At 31.6% G+C, this 15371-nt stretch overlaps 1 long non-coding RNA gene across 1 annotated transcript in view; it reads left to right on the top strand.

Annotated features, from left to right (window-relative positions):
- The first annotated feature begins 2165 nt into the window (after nt 1–2165).
- LOC111697345 (uncharacterized) overlaps nt 2166–15371 on the top strand; it is a 16296-nt gene continuing 3090 nt past the window's right edge. Inside the window, exon 1 of the long non-coding RNA XR_002764268.1 lies at nt 2166–2314. This is a non-coding gene — a long non-coding RNA (uncharacterized LOC111697345). The remainder of the gene's footprint in view (nt 2315–15371) is intronic.

Raw genomic sequence — 15371 nt, 5'->3', positions numbered from 1 at the left:
TGTTTTGATAATGTGAGTATTCAATCTTTTATTATATCATTTATTATCTAACTGCGGTGGTTCGTGAATAAACACCTACATATAAACATTAGTTTTCCATTTCCAGAAAAAAAGAAAAAATATGTTCAACATTTTTGTGTCAATAAACGTACAATATTTTTTCTTTCCAGATAAGAAAAAACGGAAACCCTGGTTTCCTCATGTAAGATCATTTTCTTTCTAGTCCTCGTAAAAATCATATCCATAAACTTGGAATGTTTTTTAATACTTCAAAACGGATGAAAAGGTAAAAACAAAAGAAGTTATGTAAAAAGAGAAGTCTTTGGGGGGAGGTGTTCTAATTATATTACAGAAAGGGGGTGGAGGAAAATGAAGGGAGGGGGTGGATGAACAGAGGGGAGGGGAAGGAGAAGATTGGTTGGGTGTTAATCTAATAAAGAAAAAACATGAATACAATAACAAAGTATATTTTTGATATTTTCTTTACAAACCATGGAGAATCCATATTATAAACATTTACATGTTTTATTGAGAATTTCGTGATTGCCTGCTAGTGCAAGAATATTAAATGTAATTTGTGTGACGGTAACGACTAACGATTCTTATACATGCATGTTTATTTTGTGCAAAATATAAAAAAAATGCATTTTTTTAAATCCATGACGTCATTTGATACCGACCACATAGTTTCGTAAATTACATATTTTAATGAGAGATTAAACTATGATTAACTTTGATGGAAGTTAATTTTAGACTGACTACTACAGGTTGGGGGGGGGGTTAGGGTCTGGAAATCCCCCCTACCCACCTCCTTTAAAGGTCTAAGTCAGGTCTTTGCGATGAAAAGAGATGACATCCTCTGATGATGATTAGAGGGAAATATCTGTATATTTTAAACCATTACTTTTTCGCGTAATTACAAGTTACCTTTCATTTATAGAGAGGCATGCCTGATTTACAACGGTACACTTTAAACAGTTGTATGGTCATCGAGGACAGTTCAATCCGTGTGTTTATCTCTAAAAATACAGGAAAACTGCCGAGTGTACACTACACTAGATCACTATAGAATACAGTGTGAACTCAACGCAGCTGACTACATATTTCCCGAGAATCCCGAACATTTTTTGTCCTGAACTTGGTTTTAAAAATTTGAACAAAATTCAATTTTAAACATAAAACAGAAAACAAAGTTATCAAAGTCATTATACGTTCTGAAGATTAATAAGGAAAAGTCCGCCATTCTAACTTGATGAGTCAAAGGTTTAAGGGTATCGTTGTGAATCGAACCCGTCACTTTTCAAATGAAAGGTCTTCTTAATTATTCAGCTACAGTCTTTAGAACATTCAGCATGTCATGTCGCTTATGACCTTATTCTATTAACGATGAAAACTTTTGAATGAATTTGTATGTTTCATACATTACATGTCAATTATTTAATAACGAAGTGGAAGAAAGGATGGTAAGAAGAATAATAAAATTATGATTATTCTGTATTAACTTTATTCAAATCATAAAATTAAAAATTGTAAAAAAAACCGATTAACGATTACCGGGTTATCCTCCAAGCTTCCATTTTATTGAATTTCGATGTACGTAATACGTATGCATCAGATTAACCTTTCTAAAAAATCGTTAGAATTGATTTAATTTAAAACACAGAATATCGAGGTTAACGCACGTTCAGTTAAATATCACGCGTATATATTTGTAGTAAACTTGATAATTGCAGTGATTGTAATATTTTTTGATAACACAAAAATCAAATATTTTAAATGTCAAAGTTGAATTTTTCATATGACAAAGAAGGTTTTCGTCATTTGTAATCCAATTATCTCTGCAACCAATGTCGTAGACCTTAGATATTTCAAACTATGAATCCTGTTCGATCAAATAATCCAAGTTTGAATTGTCAAAAGTCAACACCTTCAGTTGCAAAGATATAGGAATAAGAAAACTTGAGTTTTGGACAAAAAATAAAAAATTAAGTAATTTATTATTTGCAATTTTTTCTGGTTTACGAGTTGTATTTCTGTAGGATACTTGGATACCGATATACGATGGTATATCCCGGGGGGAGGAGGGGGATACTGTAAAGGGAGGAGGGGAGGGGGGGAGACACTAGTTGCTGGAGGCCGGAATCCTCTAGTTTTAACTCAGTTCTCTGTACATTGTTGCTCTTTAACCAGTCTTAATTCTGCAGCTCTACTTACACAAGTACAGCGTACAGCGTACAGCGTACAGCGTACAGCGTACAGCGTACAGCGTACAGCGTACAGCGTACAGTGTACAGCAGACGACTTAAAATTTTTGGTAAGTAACTTCAGTAGCTTTTATCCTAAATTTTATGGAGAAATTTTTTTTATTATAATAGAAAACATGGACTTTGATTATTCATACCACTTTTGATAAGAACAAATGTGGTACGATAGTGTATTTTTATTTATTTTTTAATAACTTTAATTGAAATACTGGAAGAAAGTCAAACTCCAGAATTGTCAAAACAAACCTACAAAATTCTTTGGAATTCATTCCATCACTATTCTTTAAATATCACTTTTAAGAAAAGAAACAATGAAAAAGTAACTGGATTTATTTATAACATCATAAAAATTATATCCTGTTATCTGTAGTTCATTCAGTACATTATAAAACTTTGTTGTCTAGTGTCACAAATGAGAAGTCCAGTTCAGAAGTTGTACTTAAAACTATGATCAAACATGTTCAAAGTTTGAAATATCAAAGGTTTAATCCATCAGGTTGCAAAGATGCCTTTTTAACTTGCTGTAATGACGTTATTCTTACATTTGTATGCAATGTACTCTTTTATCGTTGCATTATGCAGTAAAATATAAAACACAATACAATGTACAAATTGTGTCCGCTGCAATGTTTGTGCGACCAGCTGACAATTTCAAGCAGTTTAGAATTCAACCATTTCAAGAGGGGTTTTATTAAGCGTAATTTCAAGTGACCATCCATGCAAAGATGGCTATGTCCTCCCAACGATACCCTGGAAACCTTTCTCATAGTCGAATTTCTAGGTTTTCAAAGTGTCTAATAATATCTAATTTCTATATGGTTTCCTGTAGTTGAAATGTGCAATTCTCTTTTGTAGAGAAGCCACAACTGAATATAGTCAGTTGTCAAATCTATAAATATGGATATCTTATTCATACTTGATCAGACAACGATTAAATGGCAACTTTGCAAATTGAACATTGGCCTTTTAGCATGGAGGGTCACATGAAGTTAAGCTTACAATCCCTTTTAGTGATCTACAGCCAGGGTGTGTAGACCTATAGGGTAGGACAGATAGGGTTTGTTTATATTTGACATGACGTATTAGGACTGCTCCCTGCTCAGGGACTGGTTTATCGGAAATAAGGAAAAGTTAGTAAACGTTGATTAAAGCCCGGCCTAACATATATTTCACTAGAAGGCGATTGTTCATTTGACGCACTGTCCGGTTTTGCATTATATGTTTTTATGTGTACTAGTGTACTGCTTGCTCCAGCAGGTTCACAGTTGGCATGGTATTTCTATCTATGCTTTACAATATTTGTTATTATCAATTTTAATTAAGCTTTGGTCCTTACATTAGTTCTAAACACATTGATCATTGCAAAAATTAAAGCCTTAGAAGCAATATAAACTAAGCTTTTAATGTAATTTATTTATTTATTTATTTATTTATTTATTTATAGAGGAATAAATGTGAATTTTCTTTTTTTATGAGCTTTTATGTTTTATATAAAAAGTTGTGACGCTAAAAACCGCAAAAAAATATCATCTCGCACATTTCCCATCGGGCGCAAATATATGGGGGACGGGGGGGAAGCTTCGTTACAAATTGTTGCATACGCCCTTGCTGACGACGCTTTTCTTCTCATTTTTGATAAAGAAAACTGGAATATTCTAGAAGGAACTCCAGATCGATTGTTTGAAATATATGCGTCATATGAAGACCATATCTGTCATAAGAGCTGACTGTTTTGCGTACGTTAGTAGGCTAGACCAAGGTAATAAGGTGAGGAAAGTTAATTGCTGTTGCATATTCTCTGCGTAGATAATGAAATCAGTTCTCTCTGGGCGGTGTTTGTAAACAAGAATAGATGCATAGTTACTCTATTATCCGAGGAAGGTTAAAGCACTTAATTTTGATAATTCACATAATAGTTCCCTATGACCAGAATATTTTATTGATTTATTATGTGAAAGATGGATCTCATGTCAGGCTGTGACATTCGTCTTGTGTTTACTTTACCGCCCAGAGACAGTACACAGCAGTAATAAAAATGCGTACACCTCTGAAATAACTCTCTTTACATTATAATTCTCTGGCTAGAGCAAAGAACAATAATGTATTAATGAAAATATTTTCAAATATTGAATTAGTGCCAGATATTCCTATCTGCACAATGTTGGCTTTATTTATGACAGAAACCAGCTGGTCAATATTAAAATTATTTTTCAGACAGAATATTTCTTTCAAAAGTACTCATCTGAAAATATAATTGGTAATTTAACTTTTTTGGTTCAGAAACAGCTTCTTGCAGTTGACATGACAAAAAAATTCTCAAAGAAAAATTCTTTTATTTGAAATAAACTTTCTTAAAGTAAAAAATAAGTTTCTAATATTTTATTTTGTAAGAAAGGTTCAACACACTATACAAGTTTTCGAAACTTCTCAAATACAATTGTGAAACATCTATAAACCGTTTGTGCTCGACTTCAAGAAAATGTCCGCCTGAAACCTGAAACCTTTATCTGAGAAAGTTAGACATTCCTAATTCATAGTATTAGACAAATAACGTAAAATTTTTTATCCTCAATGCAGGGGACATTAGTTCCAAAACTAACACTTGGCCCATTTCTGACACTAATGGGCACACATTGATAGACTTGGTTTTTAGGATCCCAGCCTATATCGAGAGTAAAAGTCGATAATTAAAACTATAACCAACATTTTATTAAGCATGACTAGGACAACAATTCCCAAGTTAAAACTATTTGCTGGATTCAAAATTATAAAAGGAGTTCTTTTTATATTAAAACCAGGTTTTCCATTTTTGAACATATCCTGAATTTGAATCATTTGTCGCGTTTTCGAGACAAAACCCACATTCCCGTTTTTGAGTATAATCCTCAATTCATAACAAAACTCACTTTCATAACTTACAAAATAAATCAATGAAAGTAAAAATTATCCTATGATAAATTTATTGCTGAATTATTTCTAAACTCTTAGGTTCCTTATTTTACTTGTTAAATAAGAGAATCAAGTTTATTTAATTTCCCGCATTCTTAAAAAACAATTTCCCATATTTCTAGTTAAGTCGATATATTGAAAAAATAATATTAAAAATTTTGATTTCTCGACGATTTTAAATTATAAAAGAGCAATAATTTTTTTATACTTTGTTTATATTTTACCTTATCAAAAAATCCTTGTTACGTAAGTGCGTAAATGCTTGAAAATTGACATTGATATGAATTCGAGTAATTGTCTCAAAACCAGGATATGTTCCGAAAACGCGATTACGCTGTAATGCGGTAATTGTTCGAAAATGAAAACCAATATCATCAAAAACTAATTCTCACACCTTATGATTAGTTTAAAGTGGACATTTCATGTTTCAATAATTAGTTTTAGCCATTTGTAATAAATGTATGGTGAAGTTTGGTTCAACTAGGCTTGGATTTAGAGATATATACGCTTGAAAAAGATAACTTTTCAGATTTGGCCCATTTCTAACACTTAGTGATATTTCATAAAATTTCAAAAATAATTGAAAGAGAAAGGACGAAAAATCCGCAAAAAATTGTTAAATGGAAATACTGCGAGCATTAACATAGCTTCTCAAATTTCATCAGAACAGCGGATCTTTTAGAATACATAGAATAGAAGAGATTTTTAACAATTTTCTCCATCCATCTGTCTACAATTACAAAATGAGTGTTGGGGAAGGAAGGATTTGACTATGGAGGGTTGACCAAAGTCAAGCCGGTTATCTAGTACAAGTCTACCAGGTTATTTAGTGAAAGTTAACCAGGTTATCTGGTAAAAGTCTAGACGGTTATCTGGTAAAAGTATAACCGGTTATCTAGTAAAAGTATAGCAGGTTAAATAGTAAAAGTCTAGCAGTTTATCTAGTAAAAGTCTAGCAGGTTATCTAGTAAAAGTCTACCAGGTTATCTAGTAAAAGTCTACCAGGTTATCTAATAAAAGTCTATCCGGTTATCTAGTAAAAGTCTAGCAGGGTATCTACTAAAAGTCTACCAGGTTATCTAGTAAAAGTCTACCAGGTTATCTAGTAAAAGTCTACCAGGTTATCTAGTAAAAGTCTAGACTTCATAGTTGAGAAAGTACGATTTCAATCTAACTCGAAGCGTGTTTAAATATAATAAAAACCATTTTCAATTGAATTCTCTAAATATTTAATTAAATTATATTGTATTTATATTCAATTGTATAATGGGGAAAACCCCATTACATTTAGAGGAAAATTGCTTTCGTTTTATTTTGCATTTTTCTCCCAGAATTTAAATTTGTTTTTAAAGGCCCAAAATAATTAAAATCGAAGTAAACTAGAAAAAATAAAAGTCCGGGAACCAAATTTAATAAACTGGGGATGTTACTGAACTACAAACCGCCGGTTCAAATCCTGAATTACCGAGTCACCTCCAATTCCTTACCTAAATCCTATAACTTCGAATTGGTGATTCAGGATTTGAACAGACGGCTGGTATAGTACAACTTCTCGCAACTCATTCAAATCGGTTCTTTTTTGCCTAAAGGGATTGTAAGCCTGATTTCAATAATCATCCACACAAAGATGGCAATGCCCGATTCACAACGGTACCATTATAAACTTCTTCTGATCAAATATGAAATATATGAATGTTATATTTTCTTTAAACTGCTTTTTTCATTTGCAGGTTCTCTGCAAGAGTAACTTGCGCATTTCTTGCTTATAAATAGCAATAAAGAAATTCTCAGAAATAAATATTTTGAATCAGAAAAAACGACATTATCTTCCACTTTTTTGCTCAGATTATGGTTGCATGGGTAACTCGGGAATTGCCATCTTTGCATAGAGGAAGAAATTGCGCTTACAGTCCTTAAGAGATAATACATTTTTTTCTTACTGGATACCAAGTAGAATATCCATTATTGGGCAAGTAGAATAAAGACAAAAGGCTGTTTTCTTTCATGTAGAATATTTCTTCTGTTTTTCATCGGACATATTATTCTTGTCACGTCTTCTAAGTTTTCTTATCCAAACATTATCAAGATACAGCTTTATCTTAATCATTCTCTTATCCAAACATTATCAAGATCTAGATTTATCTTAATCATTTTCTTATTCAAACATTATCAAGATCTACTAAGAAAATAATTTACTACTTTAACAACCTTCATATTATATAAATGGTGGCAATTAAATATATTTACCGAGGTTGTTAATCAATGATATGAACACTCTAAATATTATTTCATAAAGAAAAAAATTCATGAGTTTAGGCTGGAAAAATTACCTTACAGCTCATTGGAAAGTTTTAAACTTTTAAAGCTTGATGAATTCTGTTGAATCAAATAGTCGAACTAATAAATATATCAGAGGTTTTCTAAAAATATGTGGATTAAAGAATAAGTTTTTAAATTGTTCGTTTTTTTTATTTCAAATAAATTAAGGACGACATTTTTCATATAAAACTGATTTGTTTGTTCTATATTTACTCTATGTTTTCCATTTAACCAAGGGGATAAAATGCCAAAGGAAATATAAAATATGCAATTTGCATGCAACCTGCAAATTTCATGTGTCAAAGATATTTATTATTGAGATATATGTATATACATACACATTTATACAATCTAATGTCAAACTTTGAAATAACAAGTGTTTACACCAATAACTTGCAAATGAGATGTAAGGGTTAAAAGGATCTGACCGGCTATGTAAGGTAGTTGAACTGAGTGTGCAATGTTGTGGACAAATTCTTTAGGATTCATTTGAGACGTATAAAACGTTTCCACGATGTATAATTACTGAGTTTGAGTGCATAGTCGACGTTCAAAATCGTACTTTTGGGTGGATACGTTAGATTTTTTTTTTTTAAATTATTAAATAACGAAGACAAAAATGCAAACAAAAATTCTACAATAAACTTATTAGTTGTTTAGGAACAGGTTAAGAAAATAAAAATTAATCTTATCATCGAAAATAAGTAATCTTATTCAATTATTAGTTTCTATAATCTCTGATTATTCACAAATATTTTCTGCAGATTTTCTGGAATTTTTATTGAAAAGACGACTTTTGAAGAATTTGTAGAAATCTGCGGATAAATTCATAGAAAATAAGAAATTTAATATAACGATGAAAACGAAATAATTGTTTCTAGCATTGATTTATCGACCTGACCATCTAATTAGTTTACTGTATAATTTTTACTTTATTTTTCGTCGTCGTTATTTAATAATTCAAAAAACTCGATTCTGAAAACGTTTCCACCCAAATACATGTACTGTCATAATCAAACTGGCAGTAAATGTTTTCAACTCCTCTTTTATTGCAATTGTAATAAAAAATGTGTTGAATAAATAATGTAACAAAATAAATTGTCTTTTCTCATATTTCTGCGTAAAATAAAAAAGACTAAACGGTCACAAAGTTGTATCAGTACCGTCGCATCAGATTGTTCAGTGAAGTAGGATCCAAGTACGTTGTACAGTGATTCAAAATAATCTTGCTGACACGAAAAAGTCTCATAGATCTAAAATGTTAATGTCTAGAGCTAAAAAAAATGAATTAAGTAAGTTAAAACTAACGGCACGTTTGCGCGTGGACCAGGTGTTTAAAATGCTGCACAAGCGTCTTGATCTCTTCATTGGTTTTTAATCAAATTGAAAACGTTTTCATAAGATCACTGATCAGATAATTGTTGTGATCAAACTTTCATTGCACTTTTAATAAAAAAAATTGTTTAATTAGATATATTCGAATTCAGTTTTCTTGCTGTGGAGGGGTTTTCTCCATTCTTTTACTTTCTAATATACATTATGTTGGTTTCAGTTATAAAAGTACTCGCGAAAACAAAATGGCCATGCATGCTACTGAAGATTATCACTTTAATATTTCCCAATATAAATTTTGGTGATTTTTAAATTGTGTTCTCTGGACCCCTCATCTTCTCGTATTATTATATTTAACACATGTTCTAGTGCTTTAGAAAAAAAACTCATGAAAAGTTCGAAATAGATTGATTTTTAGCAGCTCAGCGCGAGGCAAGAAGACTATTGCCCCCCCCCCCCCTACTGTGCACGCTACTGTGCTGTTTATTACGTAACATGTTTATTTGCATAATTTATAAACAGCAAAATGAAGGATATACATTTCTGTTAAAATAAATTCGAAATATAAGGAAGACGATTTTTCCGACTCAAATGCCGACGTTAATTCTCAATGTTTGTGTACACAGGAAGCAAGCACACCACATGTGTCAAATCCCCGCTCACTTTAGATCCCCGCTTCAACCGGCAGTCAGTTACGAACACTCATATTCACAACTCCATCTCTACCCTGGCTCCTCCATGATGATGATGCAGATACTCAGCGCAACGCACCTGTAGATCTGCCCCACCAACATGAAGCTCTACATCACCCCCCCTGACTCCTCCGTGCTGATGATGCAGATAGTGAACTAACAGCAGGCATGCTTATACCTCTGATCTCCCTATTAACTTCTTGAGAAGCTTACTTAGGAAACTTGTCGAGCTTTGTCCGAAGTTTCCGCTATCTCGAGTTGCCTTGCCTCTGATACATTGATAAACCCTGTTGTCCCAGTTCCCGGATCTGCTGCACCAACATGAAGCTCTACAACACTCCCTTGAAGCACCATCTAATATCCATCATTAATTCCTTTTTGTTAATTTCTAAATCAACCAATTTTAACACCGTCTTAAACACAAATATTTCAAAACAATGTTATTTTTCTTAAATAAATGTTATAGAATATTTGGGTTTCCTGATTTCTTTATTTGTATATTTTCAGACCTTTTAAAGGTCAACAATTTCTCAATCAGAATTCTGAAAGTTTTGAGTTTTGAATGAGAAAATGTCTGTTATTCTTAAGTCTGAATAAATAAACATGAAAGGTTGAATTTAAACCAAGTGTACTCTTCTGACGTTTAAAAGTCAAATCCCAAAGTTGTTTATAAATTAAAAGGAATCCAAAAGTGTTTTGATTATGACAACGTTGCTTCTGAATTATTTGTAAAAAATGGGTCTATTAGACGTACAGTACAGCCACAGCCTGGATGGATTACCATTTTTTTTCAAGATTTTTTAAAATACTACATTTACGAGTTATAATTGATAGTTAGATCACTTTAAAACACATTTAAGAGTTATTTTTGATATTTTGGATCACGTTGGAGAGTTGTTTTTAATAATTAGTCAAATTTAAAAGTTATTGTAATAGTTGGAAAACATTTGAGAGTTTTTTCTAATAGATGAGTCACATTCAAGAATTGGTTTTGAAAGTTGGGCTCATCACATTTATGATTTGTTTTTATAGTTGAGTCACATTTAATAGTTAATTTGAAAAGTTGAGTCACATTCAAGTCTTATTTTTGATATTTTGGATCACATAAAGAGTTGTTTTTAATAGTTGAGTCACATTTAAGAGTTATTTTTAATATAGTTGAGTCACATTCAAGAGATGTATTTTTTAATTGTTGAATTCCATTTAATAGATGTTTTTAATATAGTGAGTCACATTCAAGAGTTATTTGAATAGTTGGGTCACATCTAAGAGTTTTTTTTTCAATAGATGGGTCAAATTTGAGAGTTGTTTTTAAGAGTTAGGCACATCACATTTAAGATTTATTTCTCATAGTTCGGCACATTTTAAATGTAGACATTATATCTGTAGAAGTAAAAATTATATTTGTAAATGTATAAACTTGTCAACCATTAACTATAAGACCCCCCCGTCCATCCATGTAATGTCGTCTTTAACTTGAAATCCCCTCTCGGAGACACCAAACCAAATAATTTCAGCCCCGTTTTCTTTGTTCTCCAGTAACGGAGTCTAAACACTTTTATTATTGTGAACAGAATATTTTCATATAAAGAATTAGTGACTTTCGTTAACAATTTATTGTCATTCTTTTCAGAAGTTTTAATATATAAAAACGTCTTAGGACTCCCGGACGGTTTTAACCTACATATCATTTAATAGATCGTAAGAATCTTTTCATTATAAAATTATAAAACTTTGTAATAATTTATATGTTATTATCCATTTCATTTTTTTAGGAAATAAAGAGTTTCTCTGCATTTTCGGTTTTGATTTGAGGGTTATACCGTTGTCAAACTGTTCATTATTGAGAATCTTGTTGCTATCCGACAACAAAACTATATCTGTAAATGGATAAACTATATCTATAAATGGATAAACTATATCTGTAAATGTATAAATTGTATCTGTAAAAGTATAAACTATATCTGTAAATGGATAAACTATATCTGTAAATGTATAAATTGTATCTGTAAATGTATAAATTGTACTTGTAAATGTATTGATTGCATCTGTAAATGAATAAACTATAGCTGTAAATGTATAAATTGTGTCTGTAAATGTATAAATTGTGTTTGTAAATGTATGAATCGCATCTGTAAATGTATAATCTATATCTGTAAATGTATAAATTGTATCTGTAAATGTATTGATTGATTTATCCATCAATATTTGATGTATACTGAATACACCTTTAGTCCGTACATTGACACCAAACTATATTTATTTTATACAAAATATTAGGAAATTGACAGGGTGGTGTCGAATATTATGTTTCAATTAATAAATCATTTTTCTAATGGAACTGGCGCAAACCAGGTTTTCTGAATAAAGCGGTTAATCTTCAAATCTGTTCATAACGTGCTACGTTGGATTTCGTTGGATCATTTCTTTATTCTCATTTGGTGGATTTCAACCTAAATCCTTTAGTTTTAAAATTTATAATGTTGACGTTAAGTTTAGTTTTTGTGGCCGACTAAGCGCTTCCCAATCAATAGTTTTAACCTAGGAAAAAATTAAACTTTGGGCCCAGTCTGTAAATCTAGTTGGGTCAAAGTTTACTTCATTTTTCAGTGATTCAAAGATTGCAAGCTCTCATGCAAAAATCGAGAAGAGTTTTTCCAATTACTTCCTAAAAACGAAAGCGTTGATATTTCAAGGCACAATCTGAGTTAAAGTTTAAAGTTTACGCCACAATTCAATTAAACAGGGAAGTTTATGGCATAAATCAATTTAACAGTCAAAGTTTACGGCACTACTAAATTTAACGGTCAAAGTTTACAGCGCAATTCAATTTAACGGTCAAGGTTTAAGGCACTATTCAATTTAATGGTCATAGTTTATGGCAATATTCAATTTAACGGTCAAAGTTTAAGGCACTATTCAATTTAACGGTCATAGTTTACGGCATTATTCAATTTAACGGTCAAAGTTTACGGCATTATTCCATTTAACAGTCAAATTTTACGGCACTATATAGTTTAACGGTCAAAGTTTACAGCATTATACCATTTAACGGTCAAAGTTTATGGCACTCACTATTCAATTTAATGGTCAAAGTTTACGGCACTATTCCATTTAATGGTCAAAGTTCACGGCACTATTCCATTTAACAATCAAAGTTTGCGGCCCTATTCAATTTAACGGTAAAAGTTTACGGCACTATTCAATTTAACGGTCAAAGTTTACGGAACTATTCAATTCAACCGTGAAAGTTTACGGCATTATTGAATATCTTAATTGTACTCGATGGTAAAGTTTGAATTGAATTTAAAGCAAACAATTGATTGCTAAATTTCCATAAACCGTGTAAAACTTAAAAAAATGCACACTGACGTTGCAATATTTCAGTGTCTAAATGCATTTTGCACTTTTGATAAGACTTACTTAAATTCATTGCAAGCTGGGGCAGAAACTATAATAACTGCAGGAACAGAGCTCAAGCTTAAGAATAAAAAAGATCAATTTAAAAGACTTAGCTAAATATTTTTAATATTCCTTCTCAAGTGTATATCTTTTAAAATAAATGAAAGTTTGGACATCAAAGAGAAAGTTTTTATTCTTTTTGCTACTTGCTACCCAAAATTTCCTCCATTTCCCCTAAAAAATCCGTGCATATATTACTTATGGAGGAAATAATTTATTTGAGCGGGATTTTTCGAGAAATTATATGCGACTCCTGCTTCCAAAATCTATAGTATCTACACATTGTAGCAAAGGTAAGGATGGGGGTTTAAACGTCATAAATCATACCATAAACCAAATGAAGATAGAAAAGAAATTTTAAGTTCTATAGATTACCGAAAAGTTTCAAACTTTTGGCAAAGCTTAGAGTCAAGGAGTACTTCAAAACGGATTCAATCTGTAGTAAATGCCCTAGAACCAATACAAGTACAACTCAATCCCTCTCATTAGTCCACGAGGCAAAAGAACTCTTCCGTTCAATAATACTTTAGTCAATATCAAACCGGATACAAATCTATCAGTATTCTTTGGTATCTGTTTATCTGTTTTACAAGATACACTGAAACCCTCTCGTTTTTATACGGGGAATACGATTACTCTAACACCATAATCAAGTTGAGTATTATTCCAACTGACGTTTGTTTTAATTTTTATGTTACAGGTTTAAGTTAATGAGAGTAATAACAAGTTTTGCGGCGTTATATACAAGCGTAGTTAAGCTAATCACAATACAGGTTTGACGTAATTATTTACAGACATAGCCAGGTTAGGTTAATCGTAATACAAGTTTTGCGTAGTTATTTACAAGCGCATTTAAATTTTCAGACAATCTACAACGTAACTTATCTAGGTGTGTTCAGGTTTATAAATATGGGACTTGCTACGGTATTTATAACAAATCTACCTCGCAATTATTAGTGGTTGAAAAAAACTAATGTAAAAAGATCTAGTATTAATGCACTAAGGTCAAAAGACCACAATACTTGGATTGAAACGCCAAAAGTCACTAATCCTAATATCAAGGTAATCAAGAACTAAGGTATTAATGTACGGCTCAAAACATCTGAAGCGTAATCAGTCATCTAATGAACCGCAATAAAGACGACATTTAAGTAATTTAATGTATTTTTGTTGTTGTTATTAGACAAATAGTTGTATTAGTAAAGTTTGATAATTATCTTATTAAAGTTAAATAGGGCTGTGTGCGTACACTGCACAATTGCTCTGTTTTATGTTCATTTGACAATCTTAAATCATCTTAAATCATCTTAAATCATCTTAAATCATCTTAAATCATCTTAAATCATCTTAAATCATAACTTGAGTCTAACAGTCGTCTTCCTTTTCCATGGCTGTGGATGTTCTACTGCAAATTCGTTTTCCTATTCCACAGTTTTATATTTCCCACTGCAACTTGTCTAATAGCCATACATTCCATGACATACATCTGATAATACAATGGACTAATTCAATCGATAAAGGTCGGTAAAAATTATGCATTATAGATTAACTCAAGCCTAAAAATGTTTGTATTCCCTCGATCCTAATATGTTTCATTAGGACCAATGTGTGTAGAGCTAAGGTGGGCGGATAGGCTTTGTTAACACACAACTGACGTAATTGGACTGTTTTGAAACAATGATTGTACAAGCCCTGCCTTCTTTCTACCCATGCTATGGGTAATTACAACCTTTGTTTACATTTTATGTTATTGTTTTGATAAAGCTATAATTCAGTTCTAAGACGTCATCACAGTAATGTGTTCACAACAATTATTCCCCATCTAGTGCCTTGAGTGCCTTGAGTTCGTGTCGTTCAGATTCAATATTTTCGTTCCGAGTCAAATTTTGGCACAGTGTAATAAGGACAAATGTTTTCAAAACGAAACTAAAAATTTGTTTTTCTTTACACTCTGTCAAATTTTGACTCTGAAGAAAGGAATATATTTACAGAAAATCGACCCAAAAACGATCTATAAACGATCCAAAAACGATCCATAAACGATCCAAAAACGAACGTGATGTAACGATCGTTTTTCCATTTTTTTTAAGGATAAAGATGTTACACAGTTTAATAAAAGCAAACTTTAGCATATTCAGTTTTGAAATCTTAGAAATATTTTCAAATATTTTTGAAAAGATCCAAAACGATTATCAACACAACCCCTACCTTAGTTCTAAACACATTGAGTAAACCTATAGCTAGGTAGTAGGGTGCACTAATGTATAAAAGTTATTATACTGCTGATAGCAGAAATTAGGCTGATAACATCAAATTCCATTTCCTGGAGGGAGGGGAGGGGGGTATGTTAGGG

The sequence above is a fragment of the Eurytemora carolleeae genome, unplaced genomic scaffold (genome assembly GCF_000591075.1).
Source record: "Eurytemora carolleeae unplaced genomic scaffold, Eaff_2.0 scaffold10, whole genome shotgun sequence".
Lineage (NCBI taxonomy): Eukaryota > Metazoa > Arthropoda > Copepoda > Calanoida > Temoridae > Eurytemora > Eurytemora carolleeae.
This window is presented reverse-complemented; position numbering and strand designations above follow the sequence as displayed.